General features: G+C 42.5%; 1 protein-coding gene across 2 annotated transcripts in view; it reads right to left on the reverse strand.

Annotated features, from left to right (window-relative positions):
- Nucleotides 1-25,813, reverse strand: part of TSPAN18 (tetraspanin 18) — a 218,573-nt gene that overhangs the window by 120,083 nt on the left and 72,677 nt on the right. Inside the window, exon 3 of one of the 2 annotated variants that reach the window (XM_066634387.1) lies at nucleotides 3,572-3,750. The exons of the other annotated variant lie outside the window; for it this stretch is intronic. The gene's annotated coding sequence lies outside the window, so the exon portion shown is untranslated. The remainder of the gene's footprint in view (nucleotides 1-3,571; nucleotides 3,751-25,813) is intronic. 2 annotated transcript variants of the gene reach the window in all.

The raw sequence follows: 25,813 nt of genomic DNA on the forward strand, positions 1-25,813 counted from the left end.
TCAGGCTGGGAGGGGAGAGGAGACAGAAGCAGACAGAAGCAGATTGGAGCACCCAACCACTGCTGGCTACCCTCCCCTCCTTGTTCCAAGCAAACATAAGAACATAAGAACATAAGAACAGCCCCACTGGATCAGGCCATAGGCCCATCTAGTCCAGCTTCCTGTATCTCACAGCGGCCCACCAAATGCCCCAGGGAGCACACCAGATAACAAGAGACCTCATCCTGGTGCTCTCCCCTACATCTGGCATTCTGACTTAACCCATTCCTAAAATCAGGAGGTTGCGCATACACATCATGGCTTGTACCCCATAATGGATTTTTCCTCCAGAAACTCGTCCAATCCCCTTTTAAAGGCGTCTAGGCTAGACGCCAGCACCACATCCTGTGGCAAGGAGTTCCACAGACCGACCACGCGCTGAGTAAAGAAATATTTTCTTTTGTCTGTCCTAACCCGTCCAACACTCAATTTTAGTGGATGTCCCCTGGTTCTGGTATTATGTGAGAGTGTAAAGAGCATCTCCCTATCCACTCTGTCCATCCCCTGCATAATTTTGTATGTCTCAATCATGTCCCCCCTCAAGCGTCTCTTTTCTAGGCTGAAGAGGCCCAAACGCCGTAGCCTTTCCTCATAAGGAAGGTGCCCCAGCCCCGTAATCATCTTAGTCGCTCTCTTTTGCACCTTGCGCTGAGTAAAGAAATATTTTCTTTTGTCTGTCCTAACCCGCCCAACACTCAATTTTAGTGGATGTCCCCTGGTTCTGGTATTATGTGAGAGTGTAAAGAGCATCTCCCTATCCACTCTGTCCATCCCCTGCATAATTTTGTATGTCTCAATCATGTCCCCCCTCAAGCGTCTCTTTTCTAGGCTGAAGAGGCCCAAACGCCGTAGCCTTTCCTCATAAGGAAGGTGCCCCAGCCCCGTAAATCATCTTAGTCGCTCTCTTTTGCACCTTTTCCATTTCCACTATGTCTTTTTTGAGATGCGGCGACCAGAACTGGACACAATACTCCAGGTGTGGCCTTACCATCGATTTGTACAACGGCATTATAATACTAACCGTTTTGTTCTCAATACCCTTCCTAATGATCCCAAGCATAGAATTGGCCTTCTTCACTGCCACCGCACATTGGGTCGACACTTTCATCGACCTGTCCACCACCACCCCAAGATCTCTCTCCTGATCTGTCACAGACAGCTCAGAACCCATCAGCCTATATCTAAAGTTTTGATTTTTTGCCCCAATGTGCATGACTTTACACTTACTGACATTGAAGCGCATCTGCCATTTTGCTGCCCATTCTGCCAGTCATGGGTGTCTTAGGGAGCAAAGCTTGAGTGCTTGAGTGCTTTCAGGCAGTTGTGAGCATTTGATCCAAATACTTGCAAAAACTCATGGATTTGTGCACATTACAATGCAGCCAAGTCTCCAAATTCTTTTTGTATCAAGCTCAGGAATGACTGTGCAACCTTAACCAAAAGTGTTTAACATTGACTGGATTGAACCTTATCAATGGAACTGCCCGACAGTGCTGTCTGGTTTCAGAGTACTGTCATTATCTAAATGTGCAAAATAGTATGGGCTCTTTTGAGGCTTTTTGAAATTCTATTTTTTATGGGTACCAGTGAAATCTCAAGGAGAATTCAGAGGCTCTTCAGTTGGTAAGGGTTATTAAAAAACTTCGGAGTGGCTGATTTTTCTGTTCTCACCTAACTTGTTTGTCAAGTCCTGCCATTAAATATAGCCAAAGGCCACATCAGTCACCTAAGGCAGGCCTGAGGCCAAGATATGAATGAGCACTAAGAGATTTTTCAGCAGTGCAAAGACACTAACTTCAAAATAGCCAGCTGTCTCAGATAAAAATGAAAGTGATGGGGAAGGAGGTAATACTCCTCTCCAACTAGAGATAAACTATTCCAGTGTCATCAGTGTGAGAAATACCACTTGCTTTAATACATAGTGATATCATCCTTCCTCTGAGTGTTTGAGGATTTTCCTGCACATTAAACATTCTGTAATTTTAACACTTAAAGTACTCCTAAACATTCAACACATAACCAGTTGCAGTCTCATGTAAACATCAGATTTTTAAAGCACAGAAAAATGCTGCCGTCTCTCTCTCAGCTCAGAAACAGAAGCATTCCTATTATGATACTGGGAGCAAATGCTTAGGTCTACCTGCGGGAGTACCACACAGGGAAAAGGGGAAGTCAAAAATGCAGATATTTTTTGTCAATGAGTAACTTTTATGAAAATTCATCATAACCATAGAAGGATACCCTAAAGAAGGGAATAGGTGATAGAAGTGCTCTTCTCTCCCCCCCCCCAAGATTTTTTCACATTACCAAATTATGTTGGTTAATTTTTTTTTAATACTACCACAAACCACAATTGTGTGACATGCCATCCATGTACAGTAGCTGGTTGGGGAATGGAGAAAAATGCTCTTAGCTGCTGTCTCTCCTTTCTTCATGTAAAACTTTAGGTGCGTGTTCCAGGGCAGGAAATTGCACAACACCCAAAGATGCACGAATGAGAATGCCTTTGAGAGGTAAATGCATCTAGAAAAACCTTATACTTCCGTTTTACAGGGACTCCCTGTTACAGCAAAATGAACGGAACAAGGGGCACCTCTAGCTATCATTCCAAATGACAGATGGCCTTGCTATGCTTTTTCCACAACAGGCTGTCCTGACGAAGCTCATCTTATCGGTTTTGTTATTTTGTTATATCATGGCTTTCCCTCCTTCCCAGAAGGATAACCTCTCTCTTTCCCTGGCAGTGAGAGCCAATCCATGATTGCAAAAAGTTGTGCAAGGAAAGAGAGAGGCAAAGCACATGGTCAGCAGCCCTACATGATTAATCTGTTGCTGGACAGACCACTTCAGACTTGAGGTTGGGAAACTGAGTGCTTGAATTTAAACAACTCTGTTTAAATAAATTTAAAAAAAATACCCTTTCACATTCAAAACCAACATAGGGAGAACTCTGTGAAAGTGCAGAAAGACAAAGCAAAAACTAGAATCCTATGTAACAACTGCTGCTGAAGAAATCCAAATTTTTCAAGTTAATTATAACAGATTGTAGAACACGCTTTCAAAAAGAAATGGGAAAATCTGATCATTTCAATGAAAACTGGGAAATACACAGCAGACAGACCAAATAGCTATGAACCCTGAGGGCAGAAGGAGTAGAGGTTTGATGTGGATGACTTGCATCTTTTAAACTCACACATTACAGCAGGGTGTTTTTTTGTTTTTTTAAGAGAGTGCGAAAAGAAACACTTTCACAGCCCAGTCCTAGCTGGCTTTTCAGCCTCAATGTGGCCATTCCAACAGGGTGTGCGCTGCATCCTGTGGTGGGGGGATGGCAGTTACGGAGACCTCTTCAATTTAAGAGAATGTTTACTTCCTTACCTTTGGGCTGCATTGGCACTGGAAACCTGATTAGGATTAGGTTGCCAGTCTAGTAAGAAGCACATTGAACAAACACAGACTAACCATATATCACAACGGGAACTTTAAAATAACTCATAGGATTAAAAGCACAAGTTGAGTTGCCTTCCTTTACCTCTGTCTTGTGTGGAAGCCCAGGGAACTACTTGTTCTTTTCTTTGAACCACTTGTTCTTTTCTTTGAACTACTTTCAGGGAACTACTTGTTCTTTTCCAGAAGTCAGGCTGAAGTAAATGTGCATTGATCAGGAAGGTGTTGCTTTGGCAACCTACAGGCACTTCTGTGTTTGATGACCTGTTAGGAACAATTGGGAAAGGGGAAAATCACAACAGCCAAAAGGGAGACGAGTATTTATTTATTTTCTAAGCAAATTTTGACATTTTTATAGAGACCAGTCTTTTAATGCAAAACCTCAATAAGAAAAGTTGTATTTCTTTTTCTTCTGAGAGTCTACAAATGGAAAAAAGGAAGTTATGATGTTTATGATGGGAGTAAAAAAGGCAAAAGTGTTTTTTTTTTATCCTATGAATATTTGTTTTGGAAGCCAGCAATACCCCGAGACTCAAGCACAGGAAACACTTACTGCATAAAATCAAGGGATATGAATCCATTCACTTTGTAGACCAACGCTTAGTCAAGTGCAGCACCTCTCAGCATTTGTCCCCTGCTGTACCACTTTTCATGGTCCACCTATTGGAGCACTAGAAGGAACTGGTGATGATGTCATTGCCAGTCACTTCCAGATTCGGAGGCCAGACACAACACAACAAACATCAGCAAAAGGCTCAGGGCAGAGAGGAGAGCTTTTCAAGCATGAGAAAAGCACATCCTGGAGCTCTTCCCACTGAGCCATGCCTCCTACTGCTGCTTGTTGCATTGCATTACTGGCCTTGTTGCAGGGTCTGGGGATCCTGCAAGTACCACCAGACATCACCTCAAGTACCACCAATGGTACAAGTATCACTGGCTGAGAAACACTGGTCTCGTGCTCTGTGGGAATTACTTCACCTGCTTTACCAGAAATGTTGGTAACATCAAAATTGTGCAGATAGGACAAATATTGAGGGCCCATCCCACCTCAATGTATATTCAGCCAATGTTGGGCAAAATCCATGCAATTGGCTCCACCCTCATCCTTCCAGTTTTTGTATATTACTATGGCGAAATGGGAAGATCTCATAGAGAAGTGGCTTGTGCACTGCTGATATATGGAGATATTCACTGTCAGGTCAGCATTCTCCATGCTCTGTAGTGTTTCCCGATGTTCATCGAAAATTCTCTCTTCTCACTTCCCCAATCACCATCTTAGCAGGACCAACAACTTTTCTTTCCATGTAGCTGTAGAAATGAAAACTCTTGTCAATCAATAATCTCACTATTCAGGCATGTGTAGTACCCTGTATAATTTTATCCGGAGTGCTGAACTAGATTTGCTATGACACATCAGGAGAGAGATCTTGGGGTGGTGGTGGACAAGTCGATGAAAGTGTCGACTCAATGTGCGGCAGCAGTAAAGAAGGCCAATTCTGTGCTTGGGATCATTAGAAAAGGTATTGAGAACAAAACAGCTAATATTATAATGCCGTTGTACAAATCGATGGTAAGGCCACACCTGGAGTATTGTGTCCAGTTCTGGTCGCCACATCTCAAAAAGGACATAGTGCAAATGGAAAATGTGCAAAAGAGAGCGACTAAGATGATTACTGGGCTGGGGCACCTTCCTTATGAGGAAAGGCTACAATGTTTGGGCCTCTTCAGCCTAGAAAAGAGACACCTGAGGGGGGACATGATTGAGACACACAAAATTATGCATGGGAAGGATAAAGTGGATAGAGAAATGCTCTTTACACTCTCACATAACACCAGAACCAGGGGACATCCACTAAAATTGAGTGTTGGGAGAGTAAGGCCAGACAAAAGAAAATATTTCTTTACTCAGTGTGTGGTCAGTCTGTGGAACTCCTTGCCACAGGATGTGGTGACGGCATCTGGCCTGGATGCCTTTAAAATGGGATTGGACAAGTTTCTGGAAGAAAAACCCATTACGGGTTACAAGCCATGATGTGTATGTGCAACCTCCTGATTTTAGAAATGAGCTATGTCAGAATGCCAGATGCAAGGGAGGGCACCAGGATGCAGGTCTCTTGTTATCTGGTGTGCTCCCTGGGGCATTTGGTGGGCCGCTGTGAGATACAGGAAGCTGGACTAGATGGGCCTATGGCCTGATCCAGTGGGGCTGTTCTTATGTTCTTATTTCAATTGACAACTGACCTCAGTCATGCACCTCTATGATCACTCCTTTTGTAATCTCTTTAAAACATTAAGGCAAAGGAACAACAACAAGCTGTTGTGCTTGTCCATTGCTACCACATCACTTCTCTCCATGGTCAGTCAGGTGAAAATATCATTTAACACTGAAACAAGCTGGCAAGCGTTAATAAGATGCCAGAGAGTATTAAATTAGATTTCTATTCTGCATGCTGGTTAAAAGTATTGTTTCCCTCTGTAACCATGAAATGCCTTCCTTTCCTCCAGAAATATGATGCAGCATTTCAGAACATTCAAATGGCAAAATATGGGACAGAACATTGAAACCATTCAGCCTGATAGAAAAGTTTGCAACTCTCTCCACATTAAGTTATTCCAACATTCATAAGAGGAAAACTATCGGCTACTATTTAGCTCAAGGGTGCAAAGGTACGGTTCAGTGTTCTTGCATCTGGTATCACCCATGTGCATGAGAATCTGGGCAAAATCAATGCCAAAGAAAACTGATTTTCATGATTTGAAGACAGTGTGTGGGTAGGGATATGAAGCACGGAGAATAATGGCAAGGGTTAGGCAAAGCATTTCTGATTATGCGGAAAACATATTATTTTCACTGACAGTGGGCATTTTTCCTGTCCATTAAGAAGGAACAATGCTTTTTATATAACTGTCCTTAGCCTATGACTCTCTTAACTGATGCACCATTGTAATTATGGTCACTAATGGAACTTTCTGAACAGCAATTGCAGACATTCAAAGAAGGAAGTTTATATTCCATACCTTCTATCATACTCCAAATACAGCAGTCAGAAAGGAAGCTTTCACAGAGTTTTAATTTTGGCCAATACAACTTTGCTCGCTTCTTTAATATTTCCCCAAATTTTGTTCAATCCATTTCTAAGGGTTTATTTGGATGAGCGCCCCCCTTCCCATTAGTACTCTCCTGGCGAAGAAATCAGGAGCAGGACTTTGGTAAGCTCCATGCCAGGCAGTGGAGGGTTGTGGGGGGAGGGGTGTGTAACGGGTGGGGAAGAGGGTGTGGAGGGGCATAATGGGATGGGCAGAATTAGTGGCACTGGTGTGCACAGTATCATATTACCCTTCCTGGACAAGATATGCTGACATAGATCCACTTGGACTTGCGCCAGCGATTGAGCAGGCACAGATCTGAGTAGATCTGTCGTCATGGCTCTCCCCAGGGCAAGGAGACAAACGTCCTTTTACCTTGAGGACACCCTCCAGCCTGCAAAATTCCTCCACTGAATGCAGCACAAGCCACACTGGAACCTCTGTATCTGCATGGAAGAATTTCATTAAGATCAGGCTGAAAGCGTTAAGCATACTTGCTATAATCGTTTTCTTTCTTTATACTTCATATGATCTACAACAATTTTATTAACACAAGACAAATTCTGTCTTATACCAAACCCAGATGAAACAGGGATTTGCAATTTTAGGACGGGTCCATATGTTTTAGTTCACATTGCTTCTGTCATGCACAATCCTATGCATCTATGCTCAAAAGTAGATCCCACTCTATTCAGTGAGAATTCCCAGAGCAGCACATAATTACTTTATGCACTAGGCTAGGAGTAAGTCCAACTCAACTCAATAAGCCTTATATCTAACTACAGATCCAGCCTTGTTATACAGGGATTTGACTCAACACAAATGGCCCCTGGAAATGAGAAAGAATGTGCTGATCCCTGGAGAAGGGAAAAAATGGACCCCTTTAAAATCACAGTTTTAAAAACTGCTTTTTACTGTTGCATAGAGACATGCAAGTGATTACAGGTATAACCTAATTATCCACAAATTTTTCTATCACAAAGCTGATAAGAAGAGCCCTTTAAATTAAAGGAAAACAGTCTAATAATGCCAGAGAGGGCAGCTGGCTGACAATCCATCAATCAGTCTCTCTGCAGGTTTCACCCCTCCCTTCACTGTGAGCATGTGAAAGAAGGCTGAATGGCAGGATTATCACCTTCTCCATTCTTTCCCCCTTGCTGGGGCTCCTGGTGAAGGGAGGGATTGCTGCCGCCTAGTGAAGCCTAAGCACCTGGAGAGAGACTGATTGTCTCTGTGTGCATTATAAAGGTCAGCAAGGCTGTTTTTAAATCACTGGAGGAAAGAGACTTTGTTTTTTAAATTGATTTGCTATAGTGCATTTTTTGCCATCCATTTTTTGTGAGTTCTCGGAACAGAGCCCTTGAGAATAATGAGTCTCAACCTGTAGATGTACATAAGATCAGGTCACAATGTAAAGTCAGGAACAACCTTATGCTTCACTTGCACCAACAAAGGACAATCCCTTTTCAACCAGAGTAGATCATAGAGTAGATCACAAAGCAGTTTACATAATAAAATCAATCAGTGGTTATCTGTCCCCAATGGGTTGGCATTCTTAATACACACACACACACACACACACACACACACACACACACACACACACACACACACACACACACACACACGACATCAGCAACAACCACTAAAAAAGACACTATGCTGGGCCAAAGATGGAAAGTTGCTCTTATCCTCTAAATCAGGGGTGCCCAAACCCCGGCCCGGGGGCCACTTGCGGCCCTTGGGGGTTCCCATCAGGCCCTCGGGGAGCCCCCAGTCTCCAATGAGCCTCTGGCCCTCCAGAGACTTGCTGGAGCCCATGCTGGCCTGATGCAACTGCTCTCAGCATGAGGACAACTGTTCGACCTCTCACCAGAGCTGTGGGACGAGGGCTCCTTCCTCTACTTGCTGTTTCACATCTGTGATGCAGCAGTGGCAGAGAAGGAAAGACTGGCCTTGCTTTGTGCAAGACCTTTTATAGGCCTTGAGCTACTGCAAGACCTTCATTCATTCATATAAATTCAATCTCTAATAAATTCATGTATGTAAACTTATTCAAATTTTAAATGTAAATTAACATAAGAACATAAGAACAGCCCCACTGGATCAGGCCATAGGCCCATCTAGTCCAGCTTCCTGTATCTCACAGCGGCCCACCAAATGCCCCAGGGAGCACACCAAATAACAAGAGACCTCATCTTGGTGCCCTCCCTTGCATCTGGCATTCTGACATAACCCATTTCTAAAATCAGGAGGTTACGCATACACATCATGGCTTGTACCCCATAATGGACTTTTCCTCCAGAAACTTGTCCAATCCCCTTTTAAAGGCGTCTAGGCTAGACGCCAGCACCACATCCTGTGGCAAGGAGTTCCACAGACCGACCACACGCTGAGTAAAGAAATATTTTCTTTTGTCTGTCCTAACCCGCCCAACACTCAATTTTAGTGGATGTCCCCTGGTTCTGGTATTATGTGAGAATGTAAAGAGCATCTCCCTATCCACTCTGTCCATCCCCTGCATAATTTTGTATGTCTCAATCATGTCCCTCCTCAGGCGTCTCTTTTCTAGGCTGAAGAGGGCCAAACACCGTAGCCTTTCCTCATAAGGAAGGTGCCCCAGCCCTGTAATCATCTTAGTTGCTCTCTTTTGCACCTTTTCCATTTCCACTATGTCTTTTTTGAGATGCGGCGACCAGAACTGGACACAATACTCCAGGTGTGGCCTTACCATAGATTTGTACAACGGCATTATAATACTAGCCGTTTTGTTCTCAATACCCTTCCTAATGATCCCAAGCATAGAATTGGCCTTCTTCACTGCCGCCGCACATTGGGTCGATACTTTCATTGACCTGTCCACCACCACCCCAAGATCTCTCTCCTGATCTGTCACAGACAGTTCAGTACACAATGTCAGACAGATGATGTGGCCCTCCTGCCGAAAAGTTTGGACACCCCTGTTCTAAATATAAGACACTACTTTTAAAAGTTTTAAAACTGCCTAAAAATTAAAGCAGTGGAGGGAGCCCTCATCCCACAGCTCACGGGAGAGGTCAAACAGTCGCCCTCACGCTGGGAGCAGTTGCGTCGGGCCAGTGTGGACTCCCAACAAATCTCCTGAGGGCCAGAGGCTCACTGGAGACTGGGGGCTCCCTGAGGGCCGCATTGAAAGGCCTCAAGAGCCGCAAGTGGCCCCAGGGCCAGGGTTTGGGCACCCCTGGTGTAGAGCTTTGAAAGAACATAAAGTAACAGGGGTTGAACCAGGAGTACCTAACTCAGGCGGAGAGAGCTATTTCTTTGGTGCTATTTCCCAACAACTATTTCCAAAGAAGTAGCGTGTATTTACACAGGCTCTTCCAATCATAAGCAAAACAAATGAAAAAAAAAAGAGTGCAAGAAGTCACCATCCAGCCTTACACTGGAATTTAAAAGCAAGTTCAAAAACTTAGGACCAAAGCAGCTCACAGCAGGTCATTCATCCTGTCAAGAAAAGGGACAACAGCAATTGGTATAAGCAAGTTCTTAAGGAATCCATACAGAATCTTTTCTTTCTCCCCCTTCCTATCTCCTGCCCTGCACTTTCAGAATTTCTATTAGATATGCATCACGGTCTATATCATTAATTAGAAAGGCTCAAAAGCCCAATCAAAAATTCTTTGAAAAGGGCATATACGAAAGATTCCCTTCTTCCAGGCAGAAGCCTCCCTAGAGAATCTATTTTCCACCTGTCACATCAAGGAGACTGTGTATGACAAGCACCCCCAATATTCAATACAGTGCTTGATACACTTAATTGCAGGACATTAATGCTGACCTGACCAATTAAAACTGTGTTGTGGCACACGTTTTCCTGTAGCAGATGTTTCAAATATTACCTGCATGTTATCAATCAACACAGTTAATACACCCACCATATGAGATAATTATTTTGCAATTACTTTGAAACAAATGATATTTCTTGCAAAAGGTTCCACTAATTATCCAGGCTTGCCAAAGGGTAGGAATAATGGGATATTTTTTCCTCGATGGCTGCCTCTCATCAATCCTAACACCCTCCTGGCCCCAGAGCTGAAAAGGGGGAGGAGAGAAATTGTCAGCACTTTTAGAGCAATAGAATTGCGCTATCTGAAGAGGCAGGTTCCATAACGGAGTTGCTGTACAAGCAATGGCAAACATCCAGATCATTTTGCATCATCCTTTCTTAAAGAACATTTCTACTACTTTCATTTTTAAAAGAATCTCAACTGTATAAACCACACACAATTATTTTCTCTGTTATAACTTTTTTCTTTTAGATGCAATTCCTTTTTTGCTTGGCCGGGAAATCAAGATTTTTATCTGCCTATACGTGATTTGTATAATATCTACAGCTGCAAACCATAACTGAGAAATGTGTATATGTTGCCACCATCATTTCAGATAAATATGCTGATATCAAATCTTTCCCAATTTCACTTGACTAAAAAAAAAAGTCAAATGCTTCTAGTTTTTTTAAACAGAAAAATCCAACGCATAAAAATTTGGCCCAGTTCTGAAAAAACAGAAATTAAGGGTCCAATCCTATCCAATTTTTCAGTGCCAATGCAACCATAACACAGTCCACAGGTAAGGGAACAAACATTACCTTAGCTTGAGGAGGCTCTCCATGATTCTTCCCCACCAAAGGATGCAGCACATGCCCTGTTGGCATGACTGCATCAGTGCTGGAAAGTTGGATAAGATTGGACCCTAAGTCAGTTAATAACAGTGTACCTAAACATTCCCAATTAGTACATAAGAACATAAAACAGCCCTGCTGGATCAGGCCATAGGCCCATCTCGTCCAGCTTCCTGTATCTCACAGCAGCCCACCAAATGCCCCAGGGAGCACACCAGATAACAAGAGACCTGCATCCTGGTGCCCTCCCTTGCACTGGTATTCTGACATAGCCCATTTCTAAAATCAGGAGGTTGCACATACACATCATGGCTTGTAACCCATAATGGATTTTTCCTCCAGAAACTTGTCCAATCCCCTTTTAAAGGCTTCCAGGCCAGATGCCATCACCACATCCTGCAGCAAGGAGTTCCACAGACCGACCACACACTGAGTAAAGAAATATTTTCTTTTGTCTGTTCTAACTCTTCCAACACTCAATTTTAGTGGATGTCCCCTGGTTCTGGTGTTATGTGAGAGTGTAAAGAGCATCTCTCTATCCACTCTGTTCATCCCCTGCATAGAGGTGTTTCTTTCTGGTGAGTAAGATAGGATTACAGCCTAAGGGCCCAATCCTATCCAACTTTTCAGCACCGGTGCAACCACAGGACCTTGAGAAGGCCTCTGTGACTGCCTGCCCACCACAGGATGCAGTGCATGCCCCACTGGCATGGCTGAACAGGCACTGGAAAATTGGAAAGAATTGGGTTTCAAGTTTCATTGAACACAATGGGCTTACTTTTGAGTAAAATAAATATCACTCTTTTCAAACATCTCTAGCTTTCTCATTTTTTGAACTCTAGCACCTCATACAGTAAATACTTCCAATTGCTCCAAAACCATTTGTCCAGCTGTCTTCACTCTCTCATTCTTTATCGGTCTGCTTGATCATATGAGTAGTAGGTTTTCTCTTGGACAGTTCTCTCATATTTCTTTCATATCCCAAAAAGATGAGGTTATGATGATACATGCATTTGCTTACAACTTAATTACTCAATCAGCTATCAAGTTAAGAGAGAGATCGTTCATCATCAACAGTGAAAAATCTAACTATGAATAACTAATATATTCTGTAGGTTTTCCCCCTGTTCTCCTTTACTTTCTCATGTCAGGTTTTGAGAATTTTTACAGATTTTAAATCCTTTTGTTCCATTCCCATTACCTAGGTGGCTTATATTGTTTTACTTTCCCTTCCTTTCTTGCTCTTCTTTTCTTCCCCACTCTCACATCTTATTTTCTCAAATCCCACAGAACAGCTTCATCTTAATTAAGTTGTAGTTGTGCACTGCCTGCACTGGCAGAGCTTGGACTCTATGTATTTGAAGGTGTCTTACAACTCTATGATTGTATAGACCCTTTTAATACTTGCTGGCTGAAATCCTATACACAGAATCACAACAGTCTAAAGTAGGAATTTTCAACCAGTGTGCCATGGCACATTGGTGTGCTGTAAATGGTATGCAGGTGTGCCACAGGAGTTTGAGACAGGGTCATTTATTAAGAGGGACAGTGGGGAAGTGAGCCCCCTTCTGGTAGCATGGTGTGCCTTCTCAAAAAACCGATGGCGTTCCTTGACCATTTTAGTGCCTTGTCAGTGTGCCATGAGATGAAAAAGGTTAAAAATCACTACTCTAAAGGGACCTAATCTCTCTCTCTCATTTGGAAGTCTCATTGAACTCAATGGTCCTTGCTTCTGAATAGACATGGATAGGATAGTACGTTGGGATTTTTTTTTATTGAGGAGCAAAATGAATTCCACCAAAGGTGGAACCAAAGGTGGTTATCAGGATTCTGAACCTGCACAGTGGGCAGTTCAAGGCATCAGTTCAAATAGCTTGTTGGGGTGCATACAACATACACTCAAATGCTCTCACTCTCCATCGCCTGAAAACTGCAGGTCAATGGAAGCTTCTCCTGAAACTTCCCACAAATTGGGCATTTCATGATGCTGTTATCGGAATTGTCTCAAAACTGCACATGCAGACGATGCCACGTAGCCTGAACATTTAAAAGGAGAGAGCTGAATTTCGTGGAGCTTTTAAGTTTCCTGCCTTCTGTAGAACTAGGAGTTTATATCCCTGGCTCCTATATACTATATTAACTCTTTTTGTAAACTAACTCCAGTGTTCAACCACACAAAATATCTACCTAAGATAAAACAATTTTATTTTAAAATAAATCAGGGAATGATAATTTTGAAGAACTTAACTTTTCTTTGGACATCATTGCTAACCGCAAATGAGCCTAAAGTCATTAACAATATTTATGGATCGGGAACAGAGGACTGTGCTATTGTCCTCTAGAAATGGAAAGTCAAATCTTGTGAAATTCCTTCCCAGTCCCTTGGATGCAATCTAAACTCTTGCGACCACAACAAACACAGCTATTGCATATTGTGTGTTTTGGCAATTTCATCATCCCCAACATCTCAGACTTGGCTCACCACCATCTCAAAAGAGTTCACAGCTCCAGACTAATGAATTTTGCGGTGAGTGCATTGAAATGAGAATGCCAACTGGGAAAGGAAATCATTTCCTAAGGCAACACATAAAATAAATATTCCTGTGTTATTCCATGAGCAAACCTTTCTACTCCATCTACTTACATTTTAACCATCAAGCTATGGCTTCTCAGTGGTAGCTTCCAAGCCACAAAATGGTTTACATAGCAAAAGGAAGGGGAAGATGGACTCAGTCCCAAAAGTGTTCTTCGAGATACAAGAGACACAACAGCAGACAACCTGGGTTGAACAGAGACAGTTGCTCTTCCTTTGAAAAATACACAAGAGCTATCACTTTAAAAGATGTTTGCCTACTTTCAGTAGAAGTTCAAAGATTGCTTGTTTTAGAGCCAGGGCAGTGTAGTGGTTTGAGAGGTGGACTTAGTGGAAGATCCAGGTTCAAATCCCCCCTCAGCCATGAAGCTTCCTGAGTGACCTTGGGTCAGTCACTTTCTCTCAGCCTCACCTACCTCACAGGGTTGTTGTGAAGATAAAAGGAGGGGAGCAACTGTGTACACCACCCTGAGCTCTTTGAAGGAAGGGTGGAATAATATAAATAGGGGGAGTGGAGAAGGAGTTGCCAATAAATCACATCAAATTCTGCTTCTTGTTCACTGTCTATCTACCAAATGCAAATTCTTCATGAGGCTGTTACAGTTCAGATTAGTACTTTGTTTTCCCAGTTTTGCTCAAAATGCTAATTTTCAAAGCATCTCAAATTTTATGCTAAAAGTAACACACACACACACACTATGGAGGCTGAGGCTTTGTCAGGGCTGCACAGCTGTTCATAACAAACAATACTTGCCTTTTAATTTGACAAGAAGCCAATTTTGAAGCTGACAATATTATGAAACTGACCATCTTTTGTCTGGTTTATTTATTCTTTTTAAGTTTCAATTTCTGAAAGCTGAAAGCTATGATTGAATAATTCAAAGCCCCACTTCCTTTTTTATTCATATTGTGGGGAGAAAGCTCACATGTGACTGCTATGCCATCAGCCCAGAAAGACCCCACCCTTCACCCCCAAATATGTTGAAACACTTTAACTTGGGGATTTGACTTGTGATTGTTGGATGTTTTGGGTGGATGTTTGCGGCTTGGGAAAGGAATTCTTATGAACGCAAAACAACATCATATTTATTGCACTCATACATCACTATTTGGTTTGCAGAACTCTCAGAGCAGCTAAAAACTAACAAGATCAGCACAATACTAAAACCTTCACAAGAACAAAAGTTATTAAAGCAATGAAACCCATTAAAAACCCAGCTTATATGACATGCTGGAAGCTCTGAGCAAATTAAAAGATAATCACCTAGCACTGAAAAGGCATTAGGGCTTGGCACCAGACCCTGGGGAGAGGATCCCATATGTAACACCACCATTGAAAAGGTTCACTCTCAGTCATCACCCTAAATCCAGAGAAAGGATGAGACTCACAGAGGAGTCTTTGTAGGCAATGATAACATTCAGGCATGCTCATGGGAGGTGAGACTTTTTTGTTACACTAGGATTTGCATAACCCGGTACAAGAGCTCATTGCGTTATACTTAGGATGGACCTCCTCTGGTACCAGACCAAACAGAATAAGCTACAATATCATAAGCACAACCTACATACAGTAGCATCACTAGGGTTGGGGTAACCCCCATTAACTTTATTTATTTTGACATACAACAGCACAGGTAACCTATCAGTAACCAACAAAAAAACCAGTGGCTAACTTGATAGCACTCACACAACTGAATAAGAGTTCTAGTATTAGTTCTGAGACGTGGAAATGAGAGCTGACTCATACCAACACTTTACTGGTTCCCTTCTGTGTCATAACACCACCTCATTGGCTCTCAGAACAATCAGTTTCATTGGTCAGTTTTGAGTTTAAAAAATCCACCTTTTGTTACATAAGGCAGTTGTCTTTTCCTTTTCTGGTTACTTGGTCATAAATTTTGATAGAACAGGTAGTGCTTCCTTATCCACAGCGATACTGTTCCTGGATTCCCTGCAGATGTCGAAAACTGTGGATAATCAAATTCGCTGTTTTTGGGGCCCACTGGAGCTCCGAATGTGACCAAAGTTCTGGTTGCGCCTTGAGCCATTCTGAGCCTTTTTACAGTGACTTCCAGTTTTCATGAAAACTGAAAGCTGCCATTAAAAGGCTCCGGGCGGCATTCTGCGCTTCAGAAATCCTCCCATCCACGACCTGAACAGACATGCACAGGACCTGAACAAGGGCGGTTCTGTGCATGTCTTCAACAATGGGTTAGGAGAGTATCTAGGATACCTTAATGAGGGTAAATTGACATCTTATGGTTACCATGCTGTAAATTGTTCTTGGTGAGAGGTTCCCAAACTGTGGAATGGGACCCACTTGTGGGTCGTGGCCTGATTTTTGGTGGGTCCCCAAAGGATGAGGGAAAGATCAGATAACTAATCTGAACAAGCCCTGTTCAAAAAACAGATATGGTAGCTGCTAATTACCCTGCAAAGAGCTCAGCTCCTGCAGTTTGCAAGTATGTGTAAATATAGGGAGATAAACGTTTGAGGGTCTTCTTCTGATTATTTATTTATTTTATTTATTTATAAATAAATATAACATAAGTATAATATAAAATATGAGTAAATAAATAAAAACATATTTATTTATTTATAAGCAAATATAAAAAAAATATAAATATAAAAATATTATTTCTTTTTAGATCTCTTTTTAAAGTCTGGTAAAGCTAGGTGGGTTCTGATAAGAGTGTTATTTTAAAAAGTGGGCCCCGGTGCTAAAAAGTTTGGGAACCACTGTTCTAGGCAGCCGCTGTTACGTGGTAAGCCATTCATGTGGAATGTTTTACCATGAAGTTTACCTCAAAATGCCAGATGCAGGGGAGGGCACCAGGACACAGATTGTGTTTTGTTTTCTTGGATGCTCCCTGAAGCGCTTAGTGGGCCACTGTGAGATACAGGAAGTTGGACTAGACGGGCCTTTGGCCTGATCCAGCAGGACTCTCCTTATGTTCTTATGAAGTTAGGGTGCCTTATTCAACAGTGGCACAAAATCTCCTTTTTAGGACATTTTTCAATCGAGATGAAGAAAACTGCTTCAACTACATAGTCAGCCAGTGAGCATAAACAGATTATAGAATGCTAACAATCACAAAAAGCAGCAATCTACAGTGGCCGCCGTGTAGGAGACAGGATGAGTTAACAGCTATGATGTACAAATCACAGATGCAATCAAGAGGTTCACAGAAGTTCCAATCAGTGGTGGTGCAAGTCACAGCTCGGCAGCATCGTGACCTTGCCCAGACAAAGTCCGTAGCTCTAGTGAATCTCCATATTTTACCTTACTACGCTAGGAAGAAGAGGTGACACTTGCAGTAGTGTAGATTAAACAGACTGCATGTCCCGAATTGAACCTGATTCTCCATCAGCCATGATGGAACAGACTGAGTTTGTAATTAAAATGCCATACCTGACTTTTTTTTTTACCAGGCTATCCACAAAACCATCATCATCATCATCATCACCATCACCCAATGGGACACTACCTTGTAGTGGTGGTGGGGCTTGCATGCTTCAGTGAGGCAGGGGGCTAAGCTGGACAGGGCCACCCAAACCAGACAGGCCTCTGCTAAGAAGTCAGACAAAGGGTGCAATCCTAACCCCTTATGTCAGTGCTTTCCATCACTGGTATAGCGGTGCCAATGGGACGTGTGCTGCATCCTGCAGTTGGGTGGTACTCACAGAGGCCTTCTCAAAGTAAGGGAATGATTGTTCCCTTAACTTGGAGCTTCATTGCCCTTATGTCAGTGCTAGGAAGCACTGACATAGGGGTTAGGATTGTGCCCTAAATGCATCCCAAACCCATTCCTAGTATGGTGCAAAAAATGAACAGAAAGTCTATACCAGCTCGCTTGTTGCCCGGATCAACAAGGACCGAGCCAGGTGCTGGAGTTCCTGGGCACCTGGTGATAAGTGGGCTATGGGACTCAGGATCTCCAGCTGAGCAACCAGAACTAGAGACTGCAGGGCTTAAGCGAAAAAGCCCTGCAAAAAATCAGCTTAAGCAGAAAAAATTCACAAGAAACATCAACAAAGAAGTAATAATACCATCCACAAACTACACAAAACAGTTTTACTGGGAACAGTTACATCTTGCGACAATATTTTTAACAGCAAAATAGGATAAAAACCAGGCATCCCTCGTCCTTGAGGATGTCTGGATAAAACAAACCAGTCAATAACATCTACCTGACTGTGCAAAAATATAACAATAATAATATAACCTGCCTGCTAACCATGTTTAAATTATTAACTGGTAAAGTAGCAGATGAAATAATGCAACACCTGTTAATCAATAAGCAGCTCCCAAATGAGCAGAAGGGAAATTGCCCAAACACCAGAGGCACGAAAGATGAATTGCTGATTGACAAAATGATTTTAGGAAATAGCTAAAAGAGAAAAACAAATCTGAATGTTGCATGGATTGATTACAAGAAGGCCTTCGACCTCATTGCCTCATGCATGGATATTGAAATGTTTAGAAATAACAGGTGTCAGCAATAACATTCAGGCAGTTGTAAAAAAGGGCAATGAGCATGTGGAGTACATAGTTAAAAATCAATGGAGAACTCTTCGTCAAGTAAACATCAGAAGAGGCGTCTTCCAAGAGGACTCACTGTCGCCTCCGCTGTTCATTATTGCCACCACTTTCACAAATATTAAATAAAACAGGCCTCAGATGCCAAACATCAAATAAAATAAATCATCTGCTCTACATGGACAATCTGAAGTTATATGCAAAGTCCCAGTCTAAAATAGAATCATGAATAAACACCGTTTGTATATATAGTAATGATGCAATGGAGTTTGGACTACATAAGTGTGCTGCCTTAATAATGAATAGAGGAAAAATAATAAAAACTGAAGGAACAGAATCGCCCAATGGAATAAATATTAATAAGTTGGATGAGAAAGAACATTATAAATATCTGGGCATACTTCAGGCAGATGACATCAAGCATACTAAAGTTAAAAGAAAAATTGAAAGCGAGTACATCAGGAGAGTCAGAAAATTCTAAAGTCCAAACTTAACGGTGGGAAAACTATACAAGCCATAGGGCACAATCCTAACCAACTTTCCAGCACTGACGAAGCTGTGCAAATGTGGCATGCACTGCATCCTGCAGTGGGGGGGCAGTCAAAGGGGCCTCCTCAAGGTAAGGGCATGTTTATTGCTTTACCTTGGGGCTGCACTGCAGCTAGCTCAGTGCTGGAAAGTTGGTTAGGAGTACACCCATAAGCACCTGGACTATATGCATCATTAGATACACTGCAGGAATAGTACACAGGCACAGTAAGAGACATTAGATGGTAAGACCAGGAAAATAATGACCATCAACCATGCTCTTCAGACTCCCAGTGATGTGGTCAGACTGTATCTTCCTCGCATTCATGTGGAAGAGGAATGCTGCAAGTCAACAGTAGAGGGGGGGAAAAGAGGCCTTGAAGAATATATAAAGGATAGCCCAGAAGATGCACTTAAAATGGTTAACAAGAAATTATTAAATACCAACAAAACAAAGCAGGCTTATGAAAAAGAACAAATAAAAAACCAAGCGGAAAAGTGGAAAAATAAGCCACTAAATGGACAATATTTGCGAGACATGACTGGAAAAACAAACACCACCAAGACTTGGCAGTGGCTCAAAAAAGGCAACCTGAAGAAAAAAAATAAGAGGGTCTAATAATGGCTGCACAAGAACAGGCATTCAGAACAAATGCAATAAAAGCAAAAACTCCACAGTCAGGGAATTAGAGGACAGGTCCTCTCGTGGATTGAGAACTGGTTGGAGGCCAGGAAGCAGAGAGTGGGTGTCAATGGGCAATTTTCACAATGGAGAGAGGTGAAAAGCGGTGTGCCCCAAGGATCTGTCCTGGGACCGGTGCTTTTCAACCTCTTCATAAATGACCTGGAGACAGGGTTGAGCAGTGAAGTGGCAAAGTTTGCAGACGACACCAAACTTTTCCGAGTGGTAAAGACCAGAAGTGATTGTGAGGAGCTCCAGAAGGATCTCTCCAGACTGGCAGAATGGGCAGCAAAATGGCAGATGCGCTTCAATGTCAGTAAGTGTAAAGTCATGCACATTGGGGCAAAAAATCAAAACTTTAGATATAGGCTGATGGGTTCTGAGCTGTCTGTGACAGATCAGGAGAGAGATCTTGGGGTGGTGGTGGACAGGTCGATGAAAGTGTCGACCCAATGTGCGGCGGCAGTGAAGAAGGCCAATTCTATGCTTGGGATCATTAGGAAGGGTATTGAGAACAAAACGGTTAGTATTATAATGCCGTTGTACAAATCGATGGTAAGGCCACACCTGCAGTATTGTGTCCAGTTCTGGTCGCCGCATCTCAAAAAAGACATAGTGGAAATGGAAAAGGTGCAAAAGAGAGCGACTAAGATGATTACGGGGCTGGGGCACCTTCCTTATGAGGAAAGGCTACGGCGTTTGGGCCTCTTCAGCCTAGAAAAGAGACGCTTGAGGGGGGACATGATTGAGACATACAAAATTATGCAGGGGATGGACAGAGTGGATAGGGAGATGCTCTTTACACTCTCACATAATACCAGAACCAGGGGACATCCACTAAAATTGAGTGTTGGGCGGGTTAGGACAGACAAAAGAAAATATTTCTTTACTCAGCGCGTGGTCGGTCTGTGGAACTCCTTGCCACAGGATGTGGTGCTGGCGTCTAGCCTAGACGCCTTTAAAAGGGGATTGGATGAGTTTCTGGAGGAAAAATCCATTATGGGGTACAAGCCATGATGTGTATGCGCAACCTCCTGATTTTAGGAATGGGTTAAGTCAGAATGCCAGATGTAGGGGAGAGCACCAGGATGAGGTCTCTTGTTATCTGGTGTGCTCCCTGGGGCATTTGGTGGGCCGCTGTGAGATACAGGAAGCTGGACTAGATGGGCCTATGGCCTGATCCAGTGGGGCTGTTCTTATGTTCTTATGTTCTTAAAAGTAGAAAAAATAACACCAAACAGCAAGTGCCGTCTCTGTAAAGAAACAGATGAAACAGTGGACCACCTCAATAGTTGGTGTAAAAAGATGGCACAAACAGACTCCAAGCAAAGGCATGACAAAGCAGCAACAATGATACACTGGAACATCTGTTAAAAATACAAGCTACCTGCAGCTAGACACTGGTGGGACCACAAAATTGAATGAGTCGTTGCAAATGAAGACGCCAAAATATTATGGGATTTCCAACTACAGACAGACAAACATCTATTGCACAACACACCAGACATAACGGCAGTCAAAAGAAAGAAAAAGAAAGAAAAATCATCAATAGAGCAATACCAGGGGATAGCAGAGCGGAAGAAAGAGAGCTGGAAAAAAATAACAAAATGCAAAGATTTACAAATAGAAATTAAGAGGCTGCTGCAGAAGAAGACCAAAGTGATCCCAGTGCTGATTGGCCCCTTCGGTGCTATTCCAAAACACCTTGAAGAGCACCTGAACAGGGCCACTGAAATTTCCATTAATCAACGGCAAACAGCAGCATTATTATTAATTATTATTATTAACAGTATTCATATAGCACTTTTCAACGGAAAGTTCACAAAGCGGTTTACAGAGAAAATCAAACAAACAACTAATGGCTCCCTGTCCCAAAAGGGCTCACAATCTAAAAGGATACAAAAGAACACCAGCAAACAGCCACTAGAAAAGACAGTGCTAGGGTGGGATAAGTTCCCAATAAGTTCCCAATGAGCATTATTGGGAACAGCTTACATTTTGTGATGGTATTTATAAGATAAAAACCAGGCAGCCCAGGTCCTTGGGAAGGACTCAATGTTTGGATAAAACAAACCAGCCAAAATACCTGCCTGTGCAAAAATCTAATAATAATAATAATAATAATAATAATAATAATAATAATAATAATAATAATAATTATTATTATTATTATTATTATTATTATTATTATTATTATTATTATTATTATTATTATTATTATTATTATTATTTTTGGCAGCTATTTTTGGTGCATGATGAGATCCAGAACCAGGCATGTAAGAAAAAAATTATTTAAGCAAACTTTCATTTTTAAAAAGGATTGCAGCAACTGTTTTTGGTGGAGATAACTATACAAGTCCTTCCATAAAGATGGGCAACATTCAAGAAAATTATATGAGATTTTTAACAGGGAGACTTATGCACACAGTTGTATACTTATACAAGTATGGACTTGTATACAAGTCCATTCACTATTCAGAAAACCTACAATCCCTATTTCCTAAAACACTGCCCTGGAAAGTCATCCAATTATATACAGATCTGGGTTTCTGCCAAGTCACAATATTTCACTCCCTCATATTTGGGAGGGAGGGGGAGGGACGGGACACAACAACTTTCCAGAATCCATATGTTTCTGCTGGATTCTGGATGATTCCCTCTACACCTCCACACTCCCTACAGTAAACTTTATGTTGGCTCTGGATATTTTTATACACACGTTGTTTATAGTTGCATTACATCATGGGCTTTGTAGTTTACAATCGCAGTATACACACTGTAGTTTTCATTCACAGTTTCATAAAAATTGCAGAAAGGAGAAGGGATGGAATCCAAGCAAATAGATGGAATCTAATTAGGCGAAAGGATTTTCAATAGAAATCCATGACACCTGTCCAGATAAACAGATTTCATTATCAGTAAAATTATCGGGGGGGGGGGGTTGGCAAGCTACATCTTGCTAATGTGGTTCTCAATCCAATTATTTATTTATATTCCATCACCACTGTACTGAGAGGCGGTGGCGTAGCTGAAGGGGGGTGGAGCACTCAGCCTCCTCCCTTCAGAGCCATTCCCAGTGGGGGGGGAAACAAAGCCCCCCCCCCCATGTACAGGACTACACTGTTAATCTATTACTGTCCAAAAGGCTTCCATAATTGTCTGACTCAATACCGTATAGATTCCAGCTTTGACCAGATCCTGGTATAAGAACACAAGGTGAACTCCACACAACACCCTTCAGGCTCTGAGTTCAGGACCTGCTCTGACAATTGGGCAAGCGAGAAGTAAGTAATTGGAATCTGTTTTGCAACTCAGAGTATGAGAAGGTCAAGCGTACTGAATGAAGAAAATTCCACCTGGTGTGTACCTTCAACAACTGTTGTACAGGCGTGCCCCAGTATCTTCAGGGGTGGGGGGGTTCTGTTCTGGAATCCCCCCTCCCACACACACACACACAGTTAACTAAAACCACGGATACTGGAAACTTCTCGCTTCCAGAAGATCTCCTGAAGCCTGCAGAGGCCACAACTGTCCACCCACAGCCTCTGAGGGCCTCAGAAGAACCTTCAGAGATGTGGGGAGGCCCGCATCTGCGGATACAGGATTCATTGATACACCCCTCTGCCCCGTACGAGTTTTTTAACACTGCCCTTCATTCTGTAAGCAATGCGGAAACTTTCAGAAGTTTCTTACTACTAAAACAGCATGACTGAAGCGAACTATAAAAAGAAACCTCCTCCACACATACTTCTTTAAAGTTTTGAAAACTCAGAACTCCCAATGGCACCTGTGGTTTTGTCATAATAATAAGTATCATTATTGTGTCATAACCACAATCACCATTGGAGGGTTTTAAAGTCTAAATCACTCACTCATCCAGAAAAAAGTACTTAAAGCCCAATTCTATGCCTGAGATAAACTAGTGCATCTCCATGGATGCCAGAGCATTAACAGGACAACCGGTGTAGAAGCCCACCCACTGATGGCACTGACCCACTGACGGCATCTGGCCTGGACACCTTTAAAAAGGGATTGGACAAGTTTCTGGAGGAAAAATCCATTATGGGGTACAAGCCATGATGTGTATGTGCAACCTCCTGATTTTAGAAATGGGCTATGTCAGAAGGTCAGATGCAAGGGAGGGCACCAGGATGAGGTCTCTTGTTATCTGGTGTGCTCCCTGGGGCATTTGGTGGGCCGCTGTGAGATACAAGGAAGCTGGACTAGATGGGCCTATGGCCTGATCCAGTGAGGCTGTTTTTATGTTCTTATGATGGATGCACCCTGGACGTCAGCACAATGCCAGAGAACACGGACATAGATCAGATGACACTTGGAAATCAGACCAACTCCACTGGCAGAGAGGCCATAAGAGAGATGAGACTGGGGAGTGACATGGGAGTGATGCACCCAACACAGGTAAGCAAAGGGGAAGAGGCAATGTATTGATGCTGCATCTCTGTCTCATGTCTCTGCCCCCCCCCTTCAGAATAATCAAATCCATCTCTGCTAGCAAACATGCTGCCCAACCATCCCTTTCTTTTGTAACAGCTAAGAACTGGGAGTGTCTGCTCCCTTTCCGGATTGCCAGAGACTCTAACCAATGACACTGCTGGTCAAACACTTATCTGAACCCTTTTTGTTTTTCAGGACTGTTTTTCCTCATTGATATAGGGCACTGCTTTTCACACATTTAGCACCCACTTTTTAGAATGAGAATCTGTCACCAGAAGTGATGTCATGACGTCATCATCAAGCAGGAAAATTTTTAACAATCCTAGGCTGCAATCCTACCCACGCTTACCCAGGAGTCAATCCCATTTACTATCATTGTTAAAAGCATATACATAATAGCCTGTTAAAAGTACAGATCTGTAACATGTCCCCAAATGCAGTCACATACAATGGTAGCATCAAGTCTAGTATATTAAAAATAAAAAATTGAAATGAATGAGGACCCACCTGAAATTAGCTCAGGACTACCTAGAGGATGGGCGGCAGGCATTTCCAGGGTGGGGAACAGGAGGCGGGATCAGGATCCAGCGGTTATGCCCGATCCTGACCCTGGGCAGCCTGGGCCAGCCCTGGGTTGCTCAGATTTGTGCCACCGATTGAGGTGGTCCAAATCTGAGTAGCCCCATTGGGTCTGCTGCCACTTTACCCAGGTTAAGGGGAAGCGATTCCCCTTGCCCCTGGCTGAGCCACTTTCAGCCCCAATCCTGCCTTAGATGCAGCGCAGGCCTGCCAGCTCCAGAGCAGGTTAGGATTGCGCTGAACTGCATTTATCTTTTAAAAAAGATGGGTTAATGGGTTAATGAATATTTTAATTATTTTATAGTTCTAAAATTCATAACCTGTCCTGTACTATGAAGAGGAAATGCATGGGACAGAATCCAGGGGCGATGAAGCCGTGCCAATGGGGCATGCACTGCAACCTGTGTTGGGGAGGCAGTCAGAGCTATGGCAACATTTGTTCCTTTATCTTGGGGCTGAATTGCAGTTGCACCTGTGTGGGAAAGTTGGATAAGATTAGATACTAATTCCGCTATTCATTTGAAAGAGCAGCAATTGGCTCAGGGCTCCAAACAAAGACTATATGAACTGTGCAAAGCACGACATGTAGAAAATTCTTGAGATCTGTTCCACCATCTCTTACTAGTACCCTCTGCTTACCATTCTGTTCCTAAAAACCAACAAGAATTTTAACACACCAGTTATCTGCGAGACTGAATGTTTCTAGTTTCTCAAGGCAGAAGCTGGAGATACTTCAAGGGGAATTGTAACCTCATTGGCTTCTTCTGGTTCATGAACTTCTTTGTTTTCATAGCATTTCAGCTTTGCAGGTAATTCCTGAGTTTTGTTTTTATTCAGAAGACTTTGCATTCCCTGACTTGACTGAAATTACAGCTCTTTGCCGTGCAGGAGGGTGAACACCACTCAAATCTGCTGAGTAAACATGTGCTTAGATTTATGAGAACAAGTCATGCAGGAAAAGGCACTGTGCTACTTCTTTTCAAGTTACAGCTAGCAGGCTTTCATCAACACAAGATCCACTAGCTGCAGTAGATAGTTATCCTATTTCCTGTCCAATGGTTCCACCCATCACAGGCTCACGACATCTTTATAGTTTTGCCACCAGTTACATTCTATTTAACTTTGATGATAGGAGAAAAAGAAACCACAGCAGCATTTCAACTTGATTATGAATTTTAAACACTGTTAAAAAGAAGCGGCATT

This window comes from Tiliqua scincoides, chromosome 1 (genome assembly GCF_035046505.1).
Source record: "Tiliqua scincoides isolate rTilSci1 chromosome 1, rTilSci1.hap2, whole genome shotgun sequence".
Lineage (NCBI taxonomy): Eukaryota > Metazoa > Chordata > Lepidosauria > Squamata > Scincidae > Tiliqua > Tiliqua scincoides.